The sequence below is a fragment of the Halyomorpha halys genome, unplaced genomic scaffold, assembly GCF_000696795.3.
Source record: "Halyomorpha halys isolate HHAL.00 unplaced genomic scaffold, Hhal_1.1 Scaffold1936.1, whole genome shotgun sequence".
Classification (NCBI taxonomy): Eukaryota; Metazoa; Arthropoda; class Insecta; order Hemiptera; family Pentatomidae; genus Halyomorpha; species Halyomorpha halys.
In genome coordinates, this window is record NW_027114337.1 from 81,294 (window position 1) to 90,104 (window position 8,811).

Here is an 8,811-nt window from a genome sequence, read left to right on the forward strand (position 1 = left end):
GAATGACAGACACTGGTATATTGTTTACAATAAATGAGGTATATTATAAAATTATTTAAATGAGTAAGTTAGGTTAAGTACTATGTAGGGCATTAGGAAAACCTAGTGTAATAGTTGTTCGGGACATAACGTGGTAAAAACTTATCTCAATCTAAAGGATCTTCTTAATATGATGAGATAAGTTGATTTTTTTTATACTCGTCAGTAGACTTGTACTATTTAGATATGTATTATGTAGGTGAATATAATCCATTATGCATATAATGTCTGGATAAAACTTTAAAACCATGTCAAGAGAAGTTCGGCTGTGATGTCCATATCTCTGATTTCCGAGCGACTTGCTTCCCTCAATATCCGCCCCTCTTTAAAAGAAAATATGAACAAAAAAGTAACATAAGCCGTTATATATGTTAAAAAAAGGATTTTAAAAAATAAATTTCTACTTTGCCATATGCATCTAGTCTTACATGAGAAAGTATTAAAATGAAAATCTCGAAGTTACTTAATGGGTTGAATAGTAGTTAGAAAAAAATGTTGATATATTGTTTTATATTAAACAACAGGGTGTTACATGTTTATAAATAAATACATATGATATAAATATTTATCTCTTATTTGTTTCTAAATTTACTGTATATAATTATAAATAATAATCGACAAATACAAATAGCTTTTGTCTATTTATAACACTGTATATTTCTATAATTTCAAATACTCCTGTAAATTTTATAATAGCCATGTAGAATCTTAAGCTTGTAAAACTCTAACTGTGGAATGAATATAGAAATTTGTTAAGAAAAGAACAATATGTATATGTATATGTGTGTCTATTGTACAAATGTTAGTGAGTATCTATAATGCAATGTTGTCTACTTAAATATACAATTAAAATTATATAAATAAAAATATTAATTATGGAAATTATTGTTTATTACATTGCATTATCTTCTATATTCATAAGGTCATCATTTTATTTTATACATATTACTGCATCTTGAATAATGATGTACTTAAAAAAAAAAATAAAATCAACGTATTCAATAGATTATACCATAGACTGTGGTTTCTTTTTGAAAACTCTAATACCTTCGGGAAAATCTATGAAGAAACCACAAGAGAAAAGAAACCTGTCTACAGAATTATCTTTGAAACACATCTAGTTCATAATAATATTTTTTTTTTGTCAGATGGTCATTATTCTATCAAAGAAATGATATCTCGTTTCTACATAAACAAAACTGTAAAAATATAAATGTAAATAAAATTGGAGAATACCAACAATAAAGTATTGAGTCCCTAAAATGTCAACAAACAACTCACCAGGCAATGTTTAACCAATTCAAGCCAGAAAACATAATCCCAAAATATGGTGACTAAATTTTTTATTGGTTAGATATAATAAAAAAAAATATGAAGATATATGTTTCAATGTTTGCTGACATTTTGATCTACTTTCAAAGCCTTCTCCAGATCAAATCAATCAATGAAAATGACAAAAGTAATCGGTTGCCTTCAGTTGTTCATGCAACCATCAAGATGGCCCATATAACTTTGCCTTAATTATCAGCATATATCAAAAGAGTATATAATACCTTACTGTTTCTATCATGTCTGTCAGCACAGCCTAATCAACTCCCTGTTGATCTCATCTTGGGTTAATTATATTCACCAACATCAAAAAAAAATTACATCTTTTGTCTAATAAATGAATCCTTTTTCCCAGAGAGGTTAGGATTAGTGAAGAGCTTCCCCTTAATCCGTTTTTTTTTCATCTTGACCTCAATCCCATGCACTGATGGGGCTTAGAAAATAAATAAATATTTTCCATCACCAACAGACTGACCCAAATTGCAGACTACCCCTTTCCAAATGATCAAATTTCCTCAGCCCCCTCTTAAAATGCATTGCCAGAATGGAGAAAAGAGGCTACCCTCAACCCATTTTCATCATGACATTAACCCCACGCACCCATGTGGCTTAGGAAAAAAAATAAGAGACAAGAGTTGAAATTTATTAAAAAAAAACAAAAAAAAAAACAGGTTATTTTAAAACTTTTTTATGACCTTCCGGTTCATTTCTGACATACAAGGGAGGGGTTATCTAGAGGTAAGCCGGATCCGCACCAGCGCCCTCTGCAGTTCTCAGGTTGCTAAGACCTGCACCTCAACCATCTGAGCTACAGCAACTCATACAACTTTTAAGCTGCCATTTATTCCCTTCAGCCATCACATACCAATGTATATAAGCTAATTATTAGGGATATTGCTATGGAAGTACTAGGCGTTTCTCCTTTCCCAATAATATGGAAATCGAAGAAGTTGTTAATTTTAAGATAAAGCAGTTTACGCAAAGAGTACTTGGTTGATAATTTAATTATAACCTCTAATTAATGAGGCTATATACTCATTTAAAAATCAGACTCAGACATGAGTGCCTACATGAAAGCTTCACAAAGTACACAAGGGACTTGACAGTACCTCTACTTTGAAGTGTGAAATCGAAGACCAAAGAGGCCTCGAGAAAGGAAGAAATATCGACCCTGGCAAGAGACTTCGCTTTCCCTTAAAAGGTCTGTAGAGCTCCCAACGCCGCTACAACTTTTATTGTAAGTATATACAACACTTATTCAATTTTCAGTGAAAGTGTCCGTGTCAGATTTAGTACGTGTAGAAAGCTTACCCCACAATCGTATGACCAGTACCGTGAAGGGGTTCCATCAACAACTAGCAAGACGCTGGGGCTTCGCCATTTTTAAAATTCAGAAGACTAATGATAGTATAAAAATTTTCCCTGATACTAAGAAGGGGCATGAAAGTCTCTAACCTAATTCCAATAACTTACACAACTTTGAGTGGGAACGAAGAACAGCGAATTTATCTACGATTCGTTTTTGAATACGACTTTTAGAAAGTGACAATATATTTAACTCAGAGCCTCCCGAATGGCACCGACGTGCGCCCTCTACGAAAAAGCGATATAGGCGGCCGAAAAACAGATTTAACGTTGATACTCCTAACGGCGTCCGAGGAAGTGCAATTGGAGCACTTAGTAAAACTTCACACCATCAATCTAATACGGTTCAGCGCTAAGCCTTACAGGGTTAGAAGAGGACTTGTTCAGTGTCACCGGTACCAGCAGTTCGGGCACACAGAAGGGAAATATTTTGTGTCCGATGTTCCGGGTCACTTCCAGTGGCTGATTTCCTAAGACCTACAACTTTAATCATATGCGCGAACTGTACAGAATTGTATGAGGCTTCATTTAGTGGTCACACATTTTGGAAAAAGCTCCAAGAGCCGCTAGACAAGTTCCAGAAGGCTGACTCATCGACACAAGGGCCACCGTCCACCGCATACGACTGCCAGGCTACGATCTTGTAGATCGACCAACGGACCAAGCAATAGGGGTTCTAATCGTCAAAAGCCGTGGTATCAGGTGGAAAAACCTCCCTCCATCATTGGAGATGAGTGACCCTCGCATCCATCATATTTTCTTACAAGTGTTCCTGGGGTCCACGATTATCACAGGACGGCAAAGATCTCCGTCCTTACTAGTAGAAGTTTTCCAGCTAATTGGCAAGTGTGACAAATGTACAAACAATTGGGTCGTGAATTGTCTAAACGCGGGGTACACCGTTTGGAAATATATTATGGTATAAGAAACTGGAAAATTTATTTTTAAGTAACATTGGTCAACGGTTGTTCTCCTGCTTAAGAGCTAGCCTCATTGATTCGTCGACTACATTGCACTAGACTTCATTACACTGTACCATAGCCTTATGCTTTACCTGATCGAAAACAAAGTAGTGCCTCTACCAATAACTAAATACAATCATCTAGAATCCGACTGGGAACTCTACAAAGCACATATATACCACGAACTCTCCACAGTCCTGATCCTCTGCACGACAGGTTAAGTGGACTCCAACCTGGAGCAGATCAGTGACTATCAAACAGGCCGCCGATGATCAGATCTGATGTACTGAAGTTCAGGCCACTTCCACCAGCTCTACGTCCCCCACTCGATCACATTCTTCAACTTATAGTCCTGAATAATACGTGGAAGAATGGATAATATAGAACCAGAGATTAAGTTGGTGATAAACTCACTTACCACCCTGATCCGTATCAAGATTTTTGATAAAATTATTCTTGATTATCTCAGCTCAGCGATTGAACTAGTCCCACCGGTACAGTTCCACTACCTGGCGAAGTTACTGTCAGTCAGGAGATGAAGAAGAAAGAGGCAACAGCAATGATCCCAATAGGCTGCACGGAAGCGTTTGAATTCCCAGAACAGCTCTATACTCTATTGAAGTTATTCTTGCAACACTACTCATTGAGGGTTCTAGTCGGCGAAGCGGTATACAGAGAGGTCTCACATACCTGTGGAGTACAACAAGGGTCTGTGCTATCTTCAGTACTTTTCTACAGCTGAAACGTTCGGAGCCAAGTATGACAGGGCTACTGCACTGACTTACGCCGAAGATATAGTCATCTACAGTAGATCAATGAGTGTCCAAACAGTTAGAGGTTGTACAGGAATCATCAAGAAATTGGAAGGGCTAAATATTAAAGTTAATCGAAAGAAGACCGACTGTATTTTCTCCTTAAACAACAAGAACAAATGCCCTCTCCCTAAAGTCTATTGGATAGTAGGGTGTGAGAATAGGCCGGCAGGCAGTGTATACCAATTCCTTTCATTTTAAAAGATTGAGATTTTAAAGATATGCCCAATGTTATTGGAAGATTATTAGTTGACCACATGTAATGATTGTTGGAAGATACTACAGATGACAGTTAAAAAAGAAACAAAACTATTTCTACCCACCCCCTTTGGAGGGCTTCATCAGAGTCAAGTCCAGAAAGGTGAGCGATTTTCACAAGGAAAATTATTACTGCCAAGTATTAAAATTCACAACAGGTAAGTAAAATCTTCAATTCCAAACGAGTTGGTAAAATCCAAATATTTCATTAAATAGATGGGAAAATAAAAATATTTTAATGTAGTTGGGAATTCGGTCAAAATGTTTGGGGAATTTGATATTTCCTCTCCCATGATAAATTGTTGTATCCCTGCGAATCGTAAAAAGTGTCGCAAAATTTCTACGAATTTAAAATATTCTTGGTGTTGTAATTTTTTTATAATCGTAGTTACATATTTACAAGAACTGAACACGAATCAGATAGTCTGAATATGTTTAATGCCTTATTTACATAGCATTCAACTTAATTTATTCTCTTGATATATGAGCGCTTATCTTAATCTATTATAAGATAGTATCGTTTTTGTAAACAAGTATTTGTTTAGTTTAGGTATCAATTAGAAGCTGGGTGCACTAATATCAGAAGGCCTCGGACAATATCCATTTAATGAGGTTAGGCTAGCTGTAAAGGTAATTAACAAGAGGATCGATCCTGGTATAGAATTAATCTAGAAACTACGTACGATTGGCGAATTACAAGGTTTTACTACTCAAATCCTCAAAGAATAGTATCCACACTGTATGATGTTTGCTATAGTTGAGGGGGAAGTACCAAGTTCTAAAGATATTCGATATTGTCTTTACAGAAGGATGATACAGATAGTCGATTGGTATTCGCTTTAACACTCACAGGTATTAAGGATGGTGGAGAAATCCAGAGGAAATATTGTGTAGCAACAACACATTTTAAGTACGAAGTCTGTCACGATAGTGACAGTATTGTATGATTCTAGATCATAGAAAATAGCTTTAAGAAAACTCAATTTTAGTCTTTAATCATTCAAACAAAACATTTATGAATATAATAATGTATCAAATATATTACACGAGATAATTTAAGTATTTACTGTAAATTAATACGCCACGTTTTTTGTTGAATCCTGATTTACGTCTAGGCCGCTAGGTTGCACCAGGTTGCAACCTTAAAGGAAGGAGTATAATGGTGAGTGTACGTTTCCAGGGCGAGTTACGAAAAAAGAGGGTCCTTTCGTAGACGTGGCATCCAATACGTCATATTTAATTGTTGCGAGTTTAAAGTTCCTGACTATGCAAGAAATGGGTAGGCAGGATGATTAGAAGTTGAGTAATTCAATGCGAATTAATTAAATAATTCATATTTTGTTTTTTAGATTTTTTTTTAATACTATTAATTCTAAATCACTTTTTTGTTTTAAACATTAAATATTCAAAAAAATTTTTACAAATAAATAATTCAAATTTTATCCATTATAGTCTCAAAACCTTTTATTTCTCTTATAAGTCCGACGTTTCGGCCAATCCGGCCATCCTCAGGGACAATCTACTACAAAACAGGTTTTATTACATGTATGATCCTACAAAAATTTCAAAATATTTAACATTATTATTTATAATTTACCTTACCTTAATACAACTTTGAAACTATATAATTTAAAAAACTCTAACTCCATGTAAGCTATTCTGCCCAGGTCAAAAACATCAATTTCTATGAAACATTAAAAACATTAGGTAAAAGATATTTTTTTGTTAATAAGTATATCCCACATATATTTAATTACCTAATTAGTCAAATATTCACTTAAAACAAAGTATTTTGAAATGTTTGTAGGATCATACATGTAATAAAAGCTGTTTTGTAGTATATTGTCCCTGAAGATGGCCGGATTGGCCGAAACGTCGGACTTATAAGAGAAATAAAAGGTTTTGAGGCTATAATGGATAAAATTTGAATTATTTATTTTTAAAAAAATTACCAGTCTCAAGAAAATATTAAGATTATAAATAAAAAATTTTTACTTTTTTTACTGTTTTTTTTTTTTATTAAACCACTGTCTGCATTATATCGAAAACAATTATTTATTTGTACCAAACTATATATTTTAATGTTTTCCTTAAAATAATTTTTTTTTTTTTATTAACTGTTCCTAGTAAACATTACTGGAAACATTGACCAAATTAATTAAATTGTATATACACTCCTTATTTTTTAAAGCAATAAATATATTTTGGGACCCTTAACATTCCCATTGAAATGAGTCTGAATATGACAAAGAAAGAAACATAAATTTCTCGAGACCAGCTTGATGCATTTTCATTATACATATATAACAAATTATTGGAAATAACATTATCTACAACTTCTATTCTCTTCACATTTGCGATTAAATGAACGGACAGATAATTAAATTGATGTGAAAAATCTCCATTAACTTCAACGTGAAGTTGCCTTCAAGGGGCGTAGACTAATACCCACCCCTAAGCGTCATTTTTGCTTAGAAGGAGAGTATAAAACCTCTTGGGCTCAACAGTTCTTTGCCCCTCTCGGCTGTGACGATAGCTCCTAAAAGCTATCAAAAGTTTTCATTTAGTAGGTGAACATTAGATAGCAGCAGACTCTGGAAGAGTACGGAAAAAAAATTCTCTAATTTTATTTTTAATACCATTTAAAATACTCATAAAAACATTAAAATATTTTATAATTTTTATTTTTTAATAAATAATTTAAATAAACAGTATTAAATTATAATAAAAGAACCCATGGGGGAAGGAGAGTATAGAACCCTACTTTGTCTATGTTAATGGACCTTCATGACGCTATACATCATTATATTCAAAGTAAAAACTTTATCCCTAAAATATTATGAATTAATCAAATATTAATGAAAGGCAGTCATTAATTTCAACTATACAAAAAAAATAAAGGTTCCATTAATAATATATTTTATTAATTATTTCATAACAAATCCCAAAACTAAAACATTGCACTAGTTGAAATCATCATTTGACATATGGCACTGTGGACTTTGACAAAAGACAGCAAAAACCACTAAATGTGCAGAGAATAGGTAATTTGGTCGGGCGAAGGGAAGGGGCACAATAAGGATTAAAGGGTCACGTTGGGTCATTTGTCATAATCAATGGTGGACATCCTTCTCTGAGCCGATGGTGGAAATGACAGCAGTAGGTATAATATAGTGCCGAATAAATAGCCGTCCAGTTTTTGGATCACAGAAGCGAGAGGAATACAATTAGGAAATTTCTATTAATTATCATAATGAAGCCGCTATTTATGAAAAACATTTTTTAACTACATAAGATATAAAAAATATGATGATTAACCAAAGCAATAGGTTGTAATAAACACTTCTTGAGATGCCATGGAACCAAAAAATGTTTTGATTAAAAAAATTGTGGCACAATTATTCTTAATGGGAAAGATGAAAAACAGTCCATAATAAATGCTCAGGCACTTACTAATACAAAAATAATTGTAGGTATTAATGTAACAAATAAGTATTTCACTATAAAACACACAGTTAGTAAATGTGATAACAATGGTATAATAAAATCATCTATAGAAACTACCCATTAGTAGCACTCTAGTATTCCTCCATTATAAGGTCTCCAGGCCATCTTCTTTTTAGCCATCTAGTAGGATTTTTAGAAATGAAAGAGAAAGCAAGATCAGAAACTAGACTACATCGGTTACATATAGAACATTAAGGTCATTATGAATGATATTATTTGAGACAAAATAAGGAGCATTGAGGATTTTATGAAGTATACTGGATTGTAAGGATTGTATAAGAGAGGAATTCGAAGGTTTGGTGGAGCCCCAAAGCTCAACTCCAATGTCCAGATAGGCCTTATTACAGTCATTTATTATTACAGTCACTTATTACAGGGAATATAATTAAAGGATGCTGTAGGGTAGTCAGTAGGTTTGCGACGAAGGTTAAAGGTTGTTTGATGGAATTTATTTTTATACTCCAATTTCGACATCATTCATCCAAGGGTTGTGATTGTTGAACAGGTAAACGCAAATAAAATGTTTTTACTGTTTTGTT